The 13,830-nt window shown below is 41.1% G+C and overlaps 1 pseudogene; it reads right to left on the bottom strand.

Annotated features, from left to right (window-relative positions):
* Positions 1-1,985: 1,985 nt before the first annotated feature.
* LOC100400547 (interferon-induced transmembrane protein 3 pseudogene) lies at positions 1,986-2,503 on the bottom strand (annotated as a pseudogene).
* Positions 2,504-13,830: the final 11,327 nt, after the last annotated feature.

Here is a 13,830-nt window from a genome sequence, read left to right as displayed (position 1 = left end):
GACATGCCTGCTTCCCTTTGCCTTTTGCCATGATTGAAAGTTTCCTGAGGCTTTCTGTATGGCCTGCAGAACCATGAGCCAAGTAAACCTCTTTTCTTGGCTGTAGGTGGGGCCAAATGCAACAACTTATCCTTCACCATAGAAGAAATATTTTTTTGAGGTTTATTAAAATCGATTGGCATTTTTCAAATATCAATAGGTTTTGGGGAAAAGGTGGTGTTTGGTTACATGAATAAGTTCTTTAGTGATGATTTCTAAGAGTTTGGTGCATCTGTTACCCAAGCAGTGTACACCCTATCCAATGTGTAGTCTTTTATCCTCACCCTCGCTTCCACCCTTTCCTCATAGTCCCCAAAGTCCACTGTAACATCCTTATACATGTGCGTCCTCAAACCTTAGGTCCGAGTTATGAGTGAGAACATATGATGTTTAGTTTTCCATTCCTGACTTACTTCACTTAGAATAGCGGTCTCCAGTTCCATCCAGGTTGCTGCAAATGCCATAATTTCTTTCCTTTTTATGGCTGATTAGTATTCCATGGTATATATGTTTCACAATTTCTTTATCCACTCATTGATTGATGGGCATCTGGGCTGGTTCCATATATTTGCAATTGTGAATTGTCCTGCTATAAATATGCATCTGCAAATATCTTTTACATATAATCACTTATTTCCTCTGGGAAGATACCCAGTAGTGGGATTGCTGGATCAAATTGTAGATATACTTTTAGTTTTTTAAGAAATCTCTATACTGTTTTCCATAGTGTTTTTACAGGTTGACATGCCCACCAACAGTGTAAAAAATCTTCCCTTTTCACCACATCCATGCCAACATCTATCATATTTAATTTTTTCATTATGGTCATTCTTTAATTAATTAATTAATTAATTTTTTATTGCATTTTAGGTTTTGGGGTACATATGAAGAACATGCAAGATAGTTGCATAGGTACACACATGGCAGTGTGATTTGCTGCCTTCCTCCCCTTCATCTATATCTGGCATTTTTCCCCATGCTATCTCTCCCCAACTCCCCACCTCCCGCTGTCCCTCCCCTATTCCCCACAACAGACCCCAGTGTGTAGTGCTCCCCTCCCTGTGTCCATGTGTTCTCATTGTTCAACATCCGCCTATGAGCGAGAACATGCGGTATTTCATTTTCTGTTCTTGTGTCAGTTTGCTGAGAATGATGTTCTTCAGGTTCATTCATGTCCCTACAAAGGACACGAACTCATCGTTTTTGATTGCTGCATAATATTCCATGGTGTATATGTGCCACATTTTCCCTGTCCAGTCTATCATGGATGGGCATTTGGGTTGATTCCAGTCTTTTCTAATGTAAACAGTGCTGCAATGAACATTCGTCTGCATGTGCCCTTATAGTAGAACGATTTATAGTCCTTTGGATATAAACCCAGTAATGGGATTGCTGGGTCAAATGGAATTTCTATTTCTAGGTCCTTAAGGAATTGCCACACTGTCTTCCACAATGGTTGAACTAATTTACACTCCCACCAGCAGTGTAAAAGTGTTCCTGTTTCTCCACATCCTCTCCAGCATCTGTTGTCTCCAGATTTTTTAATGATTACCATTCTAACTGGCGTGAGATGGTATCTCAATGTAGTTTTCATTTGCATTTCTCTAATGACCAGTGATGAGGAGCATTTTTTTTTATTTTTTATTGCATTTTAGGTTTTGGGGTACATGTGCAGAACATGCAAGACAGTTGCATAGGTACACACATGGCAGTGTGTTTTGCTTCCTTTCTCCCCTTCACCCACATTTGGCATTTCTCCCCAGGCTATCCCTCCCCAGCTTCACCCCCACCTCCGCTGGCCCTCCCCTTTTCACCCCAATAGACCCCAGTGTTTAGTACTCCCCTCCCTGTGTCCATGTGTTCTCATTTTTCTTTTCTTTTCTTTTTTTTTTCCAGGAACATGTGCACTTTATTGAACACAACTGTGGAAAAGTGTGTGAGGGTAAAACGCTGATACAGGATCGGCTGGGGGCAGGGCGAGGAATGGAAGCTGGAGTACGTGGGAGACAGGTCCCGGGCAGAGCCCCTGGCCGGGATGATTCCTCTGATCTACTGATAGGCTTGCAGAATCAGTATTGGGATGATGATCAGCAGAACTGTCGTGAGGATGCCCAAGATCAGGGCCCAGATGTTCAGGCACTTGGCGGTGGAGGCATAGGCCTGGGCCCCGGTCAGGTCGCCAACCATCTTCCTGTCCCTTCACGGAGTAGGCGAACGCTATGAAGCCCAGGCAGCAGGAGTTCATGAAGAGGGTGTTGAACAGGGACCAGACGACGTGGTCGGGCACGGAGGTCTCGCTTCGGATGTGGATCACGGTGGATGTCGGGGGCGCAGGGTTGTGGGGCGCCCCCAGCGCAGCCACCTCATGTTCCTCCTTTAGTATCTCATAGTTCGGGGGACGGCTGGTGCTGGCAGGAGTGAAGAAGGTTTGGACCGTGTGGTTCATGGTGTCCAGGGAAGACTGGCTGTCGTGTTCTCATTTTTCATCACCCACCTATGAGTGATAATATGTGGTATTTCATTTTCTGTTCTTGAGTTTGCTGAGAATGATGTTCTCCAGATTCATCCATGTCCCTACAAACGACACGAACTCATCATTTCTGATTGCTGCATAATATTCCATGGTGTATATGTGCCACATTTTCCCAATCCAGTCTATCATCAATGGGCATTTGGGTTGATTCCAGGTCTTTGCTATTGTAAACAGTGCTGCAATGAACATTTTTTCATATGTTTGTTGTCCTCATGTACATCTTCTTTTGTAAAGTGTCTCTTCATATCCTTTGCCCACTTTTGAATGGGCTTGTTTGGTTTTTTTTTTTTTGTAAATCTGTTTGAGTTCTTGTAAATTCTGGATATCAACTCTTTGTCAGATGGGTAAACTGCAAAAATTTTCTCCCATTCTGTTGGTTGCCAATTCACTCTAATGCCTGTTTCTTTTGCTGTGCAGAAGCTGTGGAGTTTGATTAGTTCCCATTTGTCTACCTTGGCTTTTGTTGCCAATGCTTTCAGTCCTTGCCTACTCCTATGTCCTGGTTGGTTTTGCCTAGATTTTCTTCTAGGGTTTTTATGGTATTAGGTCTTATGCTCATGTCTTTAATCCATCTGGAGTTAATTTTAGTGTAAGGTGTCAGGAAGGGGTCCAGTTTCTGCTTTCTGCACATAGCTAGCCAGTTTTCCCAACACCATTTATTAAACAGGGAATCCTTTCCCCATTGCTTGTTTTTGTCAGGTTTATCAAAGATTGTATGGTTGTAGATATGTTGTGTTGCCTCCGATGCCTCTGTTCTGTTCCATTGGTCTATATCTCTGTTTTGGTACCAGTACCATGCTGTTTTGATTACTGTAGATTGCAGTATAGTTTGAAGTCTGGTAGTGTCATGCCTTCCACTGTGTTCTTTTTACTTAGAATTGACTTGGCTATGTGGGCTCTCTTTTGGTTCCATATGAAGTTTAAGGTGGTTTTTTTCCAGTTCTGTGCAGCAGGTCATTGGTAGCTTGATGGGGATACCATTGAATCTGTAAATTACTTTGGGCAGTATGGCCATTTTCACAATATTGATTCTTCCAAACCATGAACATGGAATGTTTCTCCATCTGTTTGTGTCCTCTCTTATTTTGTTGAGCAGTGGTTTGTAGTTCTCCTTGAAGAGGTCCTTTATGTCACTTGTTAGTTTTATTCCTAGGTATTTTATTCTCTTTGTAGCAATTGTGACTGGCAGTTCGTTCTTGATTTGGCTCTCTTTAAGTCTGTTTTAGGTGTAGAGGAATGCTTGTGATTTTTGCACATTGATTTTGTATCCTGAGACTTTGCTGAAGTTGCCTATCAGTTTCAGGAGTGTTTGGGCTGAGATGATGGGGTCTTCTAGATATACTATCATGTCGTCTGCAAATAGAGACAATTTGGCTTCCACCTTTCCTATTTGAATACCCTTTATTTCTTTTTCTTGCCTGATTGCTCTGGCTAGAACTTCCAGTACTATATTGAATAGGAGTGGTGAGAGAGGGCATCCTTCTCTAGTGCCAGATTTCAAAGGGAATGCTTCTAGTTTGCCCATTCAGTTTGATGATATTGGCTGTTGGTTTGTCACAAATAGCTCTGACTATTTTGAGATATGTTCTGTCAATACCAAGTTTATTGCAGGTTTTTAGCATAAAGGGCTGTTGAATTTTGTCAAAGGCCTTCTCTGCATCAATTGAGATAATCATGTGGTTTTTGGTTTTGGTTCTGTTTATGCAGTGAATTACGTTTATAGACTTGCTTATATTGAACCAGCCTTGTATCCCCGGGATGAATCCTACTTGATCATGGTGGATAAGCTTTTGATGTGCTGTTGCAATAGGCTTGCCAGTATTTTATTGAAGATTTTTGCGTCTATGTTCATCATGGATATTGGCCTGAAGTTTTCTTTTCTTGTTGAGTCTCTGCCTGGTTTTGGTATCAGGATGATGTTGGTCTCATAAAATGATTTGGGAAGGATTCCCTCTTTTTGGATTATTTGGAATAGTTTCAGAAGGAATGGTAACAGTTCCTCTTTGAGTGTCTGGTAGAATTTGGCTGTGAACTCATCTGGACCTGGGCTTTTTGTGTGTGGTAGGCTCTTAATTGCTGCCTCAATTTCAGATCTTGTTATTGGTCTATTCATGGTTTTGACTTCTTCCTGGTTTAGTCTTGGGAGGATGCAAGTGTCCAGGAATTTATCCATTCATTCCAGGTTTACTAGTTTATGTGCATAGAGTTGTTTGTAATATTCTCTGATGATGCTTTGAATTTCTGTGGAATCTGTGGTGATTTCCCCTTTATCATTTTTTATTGCATCTATTTGGTTGTTCTCTCTTTTCTTTTTTATTAATCTGGCTAGTGGTCTGACTATTTTGTTGATCTTTCCGAAAAACCAGCTCCTGGATTTATTGATTTTTTTGAAGGGTTTTTCGTGTCTCTGTCACCTTCAGTTCTTTTCTGATCTTAGTTATTTCTTGTCTTCTGCTAGGTTTTGAGTTTTTTTGATCTTGCTCCTCTAGCTCTTTCAATTTTGACAATAGGGTGTCAATTTTGGATCTCTCCACTCTTCTCATGTGGGCACTTATTGCTATACATTTCCCTCTAGAGACTGCTTTAAATGTGTCCCAGAGATTCTGGTATGTTGTGTCTTCATTCTCGCTGGTTTCGAAGAACTTCTTTATTTCTGCCTTCATTTCATTGAACAAATTCAATCAGCATTCAAGAGCCAGTTGTTCAGTTTCCATGAAGCTGTGTGGTTCTGAGTTAATTTCTGAAATCTGAGTTCTAACTTGATTGCACTATGGTCTGAGAGGCTGTTTGTTATGATTTCAGTTGTTTTGCATTTGCTGAGCAGTGCTTTACTTCCAATTATGTGGTCAATTTTAGAGTAGGTGTCATGTGGTGCTGAGAAGACAGTATATTCTGTTGATTTGGGGTGGAGAGTTCTGTAAATGTCTATCAGGTTTGCTTGTTCCAGGTCTGAGTTCAAGCCCTGGATATCCTTATTGATTTTCTGTCTGGTTGATCTGTCTATTATTGACAGTGGAGTGTTAAAGTCTCCCACTATTATTGTGTGGGAGTCTGAGTCTCTTTGTAAGTCGTTAAGAACTTGCCTTATGTATCTGGGTGCTCCTGTATTGGGTCTGTATATATTTAGGATCGTTAGCTCTTCTTGTTTTATCAATCCTTTTACCATTACGTAATGTCCTTCTTTGTCTCTTTTAATCTTTGTTGCTTTAAAGTTTATTTTATCAGAGATGAGAATTGCAACTCCAGCTTTTTTTTAATCTCCATTTGCTTGGTAAATCTTCCTCCACCCTTTCGTTTTGAGCCTTTGTGTATCCTTGCCTGTGAGATGGGTTTCCTGGATACAGCATACCAATGGGTTTTGGCTTTTTATCCAGTTTGTCAGTCTGTGTCTTTTGATTGGTGCATTTAGTCCATTTACATTTAGGGTTAATATTGTTATGTGTGAATTTGATACTACCATTTTGATTCTAGCTGGCTGGTTTGCCCATTAGTTGATGCAGTTTCTTCATTTTGTTAATGCTCTTTACAATTTGGTATGTTTTTGGAGTGGCTGGTACTGGTTGTTCCTTTCTATGTGTAGTGCCTCTTTCAGGAGCTCTTGTAAAGCAGGCCTGGTGGTGACAAAATCTCTGCTACTTGCTTGTTTGCAAAGTATTTTATTTTTCCTTCACTTATGAAGCTTAGTTTGGCTGGATATGAAATTCTGGGTTGAAATTTCTTTTCTTTAAGGATGTTGAATATTGGCCCCCACTCTCTTCTGGCTTGTAGTGTTTCTGCTGAGAGATCTGCTGTGAGTCTGATGGGCTTCCCTTTGTGGGTAACCCGACCTTTCTCTCTGGCTGCCCTTAGCATTCTCTCCTTCATTTTTACCCTGTTGAATCTGATGATTATATGACTTGGGGTTGCTCTTCTTGAGGAATATCTTTGTGGTGTTCTCTGTATTTCCTGGACTTGAATATTGGCCTGCCTTGCTAGGTTGCTGAAATTTTTCTGGATAATATCCTGAAGAGTCTTTTCCAGTTTGGATTCATTCTCTTCATCACATTCAGGTACACCTATTAAATGTAGATCAGGTCTCTTCACATAGTCCCACATTTCTTGGAGACTTCGTTCATTTTTTTTTTGTGCTTTTTTTCTCTAATCTTGCCTTCTCATTTTATTTAATTGAGTTGATCTTCGACCTCTGATATCCTTTCTTCTGCTTGGCCAATTCGGCTGTTGAAACTTGTACATGCTTCACGAAGTTCTCATGTTGTGTTTTTCAGCTCCATCAGTTCACTCATATTCCTCTCTATGTTGTCTGTTCTTGTTATCATTTCATAAAATCTTTTTTCAAGGTTCTTAGTTTCTTTGCTTTGAGTTAGCACATGTTCTTTTACTTTACAGACATTTTTTCATTACCCACCTTCTGAAGTCTGATTCTGTCATTTCATCACACTCATTTTCCATCTAGCTTTGTTCCCTTGCTGGTGAGGAGTTGTGATCCCTTGTAGGAGGAGAGGTGTTCTGGTTTCAGCTGTTTTCCTCCTTTATGTGCTGGTTTCTTCCCATCTTTGTGGATTTATCCACCTGTCAGTGTAGTTGCTGATTTTCAGATTGGGTCTCTGAGTAGATGTCCAGATTGTTGATGATGAAGTTATTTCTGTTTCTTAGTTTTCCTTCTAGCAGTCTGGCCTCTCTGCTGTAGGACTGCTGAGGTCCACTCCAGGCCCTGCTTACCTGGGTATCACCTGCAGCAACTACAGAACAGTAAGGGTTGCTACCATTTCTTCTTCTGCTATCTTTGTCCCAGAATGATGCTTGCCAAATGTCAGTCTGATCAGTCTTTTGTGAGGTGACTCTTTGGATATATGGGGGCTAGGGAGCTGCTTGAGGAGACAGTCTGTTCTATATAGGAGCTCAAGTGCTGAGCTGTGAGCTCCGTTGTTCATTCAAAGCTGCTACGCAGGTACATTTAATTCTGCTGCAGCAGAACTCATAAACCTCCTTTTTTTTCCAGGTGCTCTGTCCTGGGGAGTTAGGGCTTTATTTATGAGTATCCGTTGTGCTGCTGCCTTTCTTTTTCAGGGCTGCCCTGCCCAGCAAGGAGGCAGCCTAGTCACTGTCTGCCTGCAGAGGCTTTGCTGGGCTGCTGTGGGCTCCACCCTGCTGCCATGTGAAGTTCCCTGCAGTCCTGTTTATATGGGTGTGGTTAGGACTGCCTTGGCAATGGTGGCCTGCCTCTATAATGGCAGACTCTGTCTGTTATGGTGGGTTGCCTCGGCAATGGCAGGCTGCCTCAGAAATGGTGGACTACCTCCATAGGGGTGGAGTGCCTCAGTAATGGTGGACGCCCCTCCGCCCACAAAGCAGGACCATCCCGGGTTCAGCCATGCTTTCCATGAAACTCTCAACCCTAAGCGTTTTCAATTGCTGTTTTTGTTTTGTTTTTTGGGGGATAGGACCCACTGAGCCTGATCACCTGGCTCCCTGCCTCAGAGCCTCTTTTTTTTTTTTTGAAGTTGAACTGTTGGCTCTCTCCCAGGTGTTCCAGTTGCCTGTTGAAAGGGTGCTGGAATCTGTGTGATTTCCTGTGCAGTGACCCACTGTACCAGCTGAAAGGATGGTGCTGCCCAGAAGTCTCCTGGCCTGGCTCTCTGTTTCAGTCCTGTTTAATCAGATAAAAGGGTGAATGTGCCTTCTTGGAGCTCCAATTGCCAGCTTAAAAGGGCAACCAGACCAGTGTATTTTGTACAGAGAGCCGCTGTACTGCAGCGCTGGCAAAAGAGCTGCACCAGCTGCAACAGCCATGCTGGCCAAAACAGCTGCTCTGGTGACCCATGGGGCTCCTCTGCCTGGGAATCTCCTGGTCTGTGGGCAATAAAGATCCGTCTGGAAATGTGGTGTCCACTCACCCCCTGCGCTTTTACTGGGAGCTGCAATCCTGAGCTGCTCCTAAAGGGCCATCTTGGATCTTCCTCTGGTCCATTATGGCCATTCTTGCAGGAATAAGATAGCATTATGGTTTTGATTTGCATTTCTCTGATAATGATATTAAGCATTTTTTCATATATTTCTTGGCCATTTATGTATCTTCTTTTGAGAATTGTCTATTCATGTCCTTAGCTCACTTTTTGATGGGATTGTTTGGGGTCTTCTTTTGCTGATTTGAGTTCTTTGTAAATTCTGGATATGAGTCTTTTGTCAGATGTATGGATTGTCAAGATTTTCTGCCGCTCTGTGGGTTATCTGTTTACTCTGCTGATTATTTCTTTTGCTGTGAATAAGTTTTTAGTTTAATTAAGTCCCATCTATTTATATTTCTTTTTGTTGCATTTGCTTTTGGTTTTTTGCTCAGAAAGACTTTGCCTAAGCCACTGTTCAGAGGAGGTTTTCCGAGGTAATTTCCTAGAATTTTTTAGGGCATTTACATTCAACATCAAAATTGAGAGGCGAGATGCTATTCTATTCATTGTGCTATTTGTTGCCTGAAACCCTGTTGTTTTGTTTGTTTGTTTTTTTAATTGTGTTGTTTTCTAAGTCCTGTGAGATTTATGCTTCAAGGAGATTCTATTTTGTTGTTTTTTGAAAATTTGTTTCAATATTTAGAGCTCTCTTCAGCAGTTCTTATCTGGCTGGCTTGGTAGTGGCAAATTCTCTCAGCATTTGTTTGTCTGAAGAAGACTATATCCTTCCTTCATTATGAAGTCTGGTTTCACTGGATACAAAATTCTTGGCTGATAGTAGTTTTGCTTAAGGAGATAGGACCCCAATCATTTCCAGCTTGTAGAATTTCTGCAGAGATATCTGCTGTTAATCTGATAGATTTTCCTCTATAGGTTACCTGATGCTTTTGCCTCACAGCTTTTAAGATTCTTTCCTTCATCTTGACTTTAGATAACCTCATGACTATGTGCTTAGGTGATGATCTTTTTGTGACAAATTTTTCAGGGCTTCTTTGAGCTTCTTGTATATGGATGTCTAAATCTCTAGCAAGGCCAGGGAAGTTTTCCTTATTATTTCCTCAAATATATTTTCCAAACTTTTAGATTTCTTTCTTAGAAACATAAATTATTCTTGGGTTTGGCCATTTAACATAATCTCAAACTTCTTAGAGTCTTTGTTCATTTTTTAAAATTCTTTTTTCTTTGTCTTTGTTTGATTGGGTTAATTGAAAAGCCTTGTCTTTGAGCTCTAGTGCTCTTTCTTCTACTTGTTCATTTCTATTGCTGAGACTTTCCAGTGCATTTTGCATTTATCTAAGTGTGTCATTCATTTGCAGAAGTTGTGATCGTTTTTTATCTATGCTATTTCACTGGAGATTTTTCCATTTATATCCTATATCTTTTTTTTTTTTAATTTCTTTAAGTTGTACTTCACCTTTCTCTGGTTCTTCCTTGATTGGCTTATTAGTCAACCTTCTGAATTATTTTTCTGACTATTCAGAGATTTCATCTTGGTTTGGATCCATTGATGGTGAGCTAGTGTGATCTTTTGGGGGTGTTAAAGAACCTTGCTTTGTCATATAATCAGAATTGTTTCTCTGGTTTCTTCTCATTTGGCTAGACTATGTTGAAGGGAAGATTTGGGACTCTAGGCCTGCTGTTCGGATTCTTTTGTCCCACGGGGGGCTCCCTTGATATGGTGCTCTCTGCTTTCCTGTAGGGTTGGGGCTTCCTGAGAGCTGAACTAAAGTAATTGTTATTTTTCTTCTGGATCTAGTCACCCAGTGGAGCTACCTACTGTGCTCTGGGCTGATACCGGGGAGTGTCTGCAAAGAGTCCTGTGATGTGATCCATCTTCAGGTCTCTCAGCCATGGATAGTAGCACCTGCTCCAGAGGGGTAGCAGGGGAGTGAAGTGGCCTCTGTGAGGGTCCTTGGTTGTATTTTTGTTAAATGTACTAGTTTTTGTTGGTTGACCTCCAGCCAGAAGATGGCACTTTTTTTTTCTTTTCTTTTTTTATTCTTCCTATAAGGAACTATCTGAGAGAAGGTGCACTTTCAAGACCACATCAGTTGCAGTAGTATAGGGAGCATCAGGCAGTGGGCAGGGCCATAGAGCTCCCAAGTGATTATGTTCTTAGTCTTAGGCTACCAGGGCGGGTAGAGAAAGACCATCAGGTGGAGACAAGGTTAGGCGTGTCTGAGCTCAGACTCTCCTTAGGTGGGGCTTCCTGTGGCTGCTCTGGGGGCTGGGAGTGTGGTCCCCAGTTCAATAAAGTTATGTTCCCAGAGAGATTATGGCTGTCTCTGCTGCATTACATGTGTTGCCAGAAAAGTGAGAGAATGCTGGCAGCCACAGGCCTCACTCAGCTCCCATATAGCCCAAGCCTGAAAGATCAGTCTCACTCATATGGGTTTGGAAACACCCAGAAAGCCACTCAGTATTCCCAAAATGTCTCGCCTCTAAAATTTATTTAATAAACTCTGTAAGATTATATATCAGAGCAAATGAAAATCTTAGAAGTCTTTTAAAATAAATATTGGTTGAAAGCCTTAACCCTCATATTGAGCAAGTAATCTTAACTTGCTACATCTGCCAGAATTATAATTCAGATTTTTAAAAATGAAGCAGAAATTAGACCCAATTCATATATATTAGTAAGTTTTGTGTTTCTATATTTTTATACCTCATTCATGGCTAAAATTTCAGAATGAGAGCTGTAAGATCTCTATGTGCATCTGCCTGTATGTTTATGTATATTTATGTATGTTGTGTAGATGTGGTATTTACCTCCAAATAGTATTGCCAAAATCACCTAAAGAATGCTAATTGGTTTAGAAGTAAAAAAGTGCTCCATCAAGAGCTGTGGCTCACTCCTGTAATCCCAACAGTTTGGGAGCCTGAAGCAGGCAGATCACTTGGAAACAGGAGTTTGAGACCAGCCTGGCCAATATGGCTAAACCCCATCTCTACTAGAGATACCAAAAAGTTTGGCCTGGCATGGTCGTGCGCACTTGTAATCCCAGTAACTCTGGTGACTGAGACACAAGAATTACTTGAACATACTTGAACGCAGGAGGTGGAGGTTGCAGTGAGCCAGGATTGCGCCACTGCACTCCAACCTGGGTAATAGAGTGAGACTGTCTCAAAAATAAAAGTAAATAAGTGCTTTTAAGTATTCCTAAAACTCTCAGAAATATAGGAACTAACCTGTCAACCTAAAATAATAAAAAGAGTCAGAATGTAGTTTAAAGAGAGCTTATTCAAAAGCAAATACTGAGAACTGCAGCTCAGGGTACACGTCCAAGTTGCCTTGGGGAGTGTACCAGAGAGCGAAAGAGAGGCTAAAAATTTCAAGAAATAAAGGACGAATCAGGAGAGGGGTGATTACAAATGTTGTCAGGAATTCTCTTCAGTTTATAGAAATAACATTGGTTAGTGATTGGTTATACATTGTTGAACTACAGGATGTATGGCATTTTGTGGCCACTCAGTGTCTGTTAGTCTAGATTCCACAGAGCAAGCGGCCCTGAAAGATAATTATTTAGCTCAAAGGGGACTGAGACATAACTGCTATTGTATTTTAAATGTATTTCTGGGACTGATAATTTAAAGGGGCTTACATCCCTGAGATAAAAGGTTTTTTTCTTTCTCAAACCCAAACGCTTTTCAAGTTCGTATGATTTAGGAAAACCTTTGGTAAATAAAACTAATTTAATATAATTGGCTTAATAAAAACAAGTTTGTCTTCAGAGTTGTTATCATTAAATATAATGCAGACATACATTTTTATTCCAACTGGGTTTACTAGTCAAATAAATGTATGTTATCTCTACTGGATATTTAAGATTACAAAATTATAACTTCAATCTAAGAACAAAATATACAGTAAAAATGAATTGCATGATGTATGTCAAACATGGCAACAAAAAGAAGCCATATGTTAATTTCTTTTTTTTTTTTTGAGATGGAGATTCACTCTTGTTACTCAGGCTGGAATGCAATGGCGCGATCTCAGTTCACCACAACCTCCGCCTCCTAGGTTCAGGCAATTCTCCTGCCTCAGCCTCCTGAGTAGCTGGGATTACAGGCAGGCACCACCATGCCCAGCTAATTTTTTGTATTTCTAGTAGAGACAGGGTTTCACCATGTTGATGGTCTCAATCTCTTGACCTTGTAATCCACCCGCCTCGGCCTCCCAAAGTGCTGGGATTACAGGCTTGAGCCACCGCGTCTGGCTGCCATATGTTAATTTTTTAGGTTTTTTTGCTTCTATGAGTTTTGATATTTGGCTAATAAGAAACTAACTTAAGATGATGGCTACTTTATTTAATATCTCATGAAATCCTCATGAAGAACCCAAGAATACTTGCTACAAACATATGAATTAAATGGACGTGAGTGAGATAAAAGTTAATAAATGAATTTCTCAACCATAAGCAAGACTGAGCTGGGACCCCTTTTAGAGGCCTGACCAGCCCCTCCCCACCCCAAGGATGAGGAAATAAAAAAAGCCTGGAGTTCCCTCAAGGGAAATTCCAGGCACCTAGCTAACTCTGAGAAGTAAATAAGTAACTTGTTAGGGAAGAATACAATAGATACCCAAGGAAGTTAGAGTCCTAATATGTTTGATTTCTCTATAGAAACTAAAGGAAACATCTTAACATATGTCCCTGAGTTGTTTTTCAGGAACCTGACCCTCACTAAATGGATCTACTGTCAGGTAGACCTCAGATAAGAGGGAGTTGAGGACTAAACTGACCTCCATTCTTTGTTCTAAATTTTCCCCCAAGGGGGCCTGAATAAGGTCGTACCCAGGTGCTAGAGCTGACATTCTTTTCTGCTGATCCCAAATTTTTAAACAAAGCTTCCCTTCCTTAAGCAATTGGAAGTCAGAAAATCTTAGAATAGGCCTCCCTTTTTTAGGCCAAAGCCAGTGTATAACCTCCATGTATGATCTTGCCAGTAACTTCTGCTTTTCTGAAATTTACCCGTCTTTAAAAAGGCCTTGCTGGGTGCAATTGCTCACACCTGTAATCCTGGTACTTTGGGAGGCCAGGGTGGGCCAATCACTGGAGGTCAGGAGTTCCAGACCAGTCTTAAAGTCATAGTAGATCATTTTAGCAGCTACTAGGTAGAACTGGTGTTGGGCAGGTGGGTTCACACATGTACATTAAGAGGCAAAATAGTGGCCTTTAACTGGTACATGACCATCTAGACACATTCACTGGTAAAGGAAGAATGCCCCAAGTGAGCATGCGTACAACTCCGGTAAACACACCGTACATGCTTCCCTCCCAAGTGCTGGCAGGCCACCCACTGCACATGTGGACA

Source organism: Callithrix jacchus, chromosome 11 (assembly GCF_049354715.1).
Source record: "Callithrix jacchus isolate 240 chromosome 11, calJac240_pri, whole genome shotgun sequence".
Lineage (NCBI taxonomy): Eukaryota > Metazoa > Chordata > Mammalia > Primates > Cebidae > Callithrix > Callithrix jacchus.
This window is presented reverse-complemented; position numbering and strand designations above follow the sequence as displayed.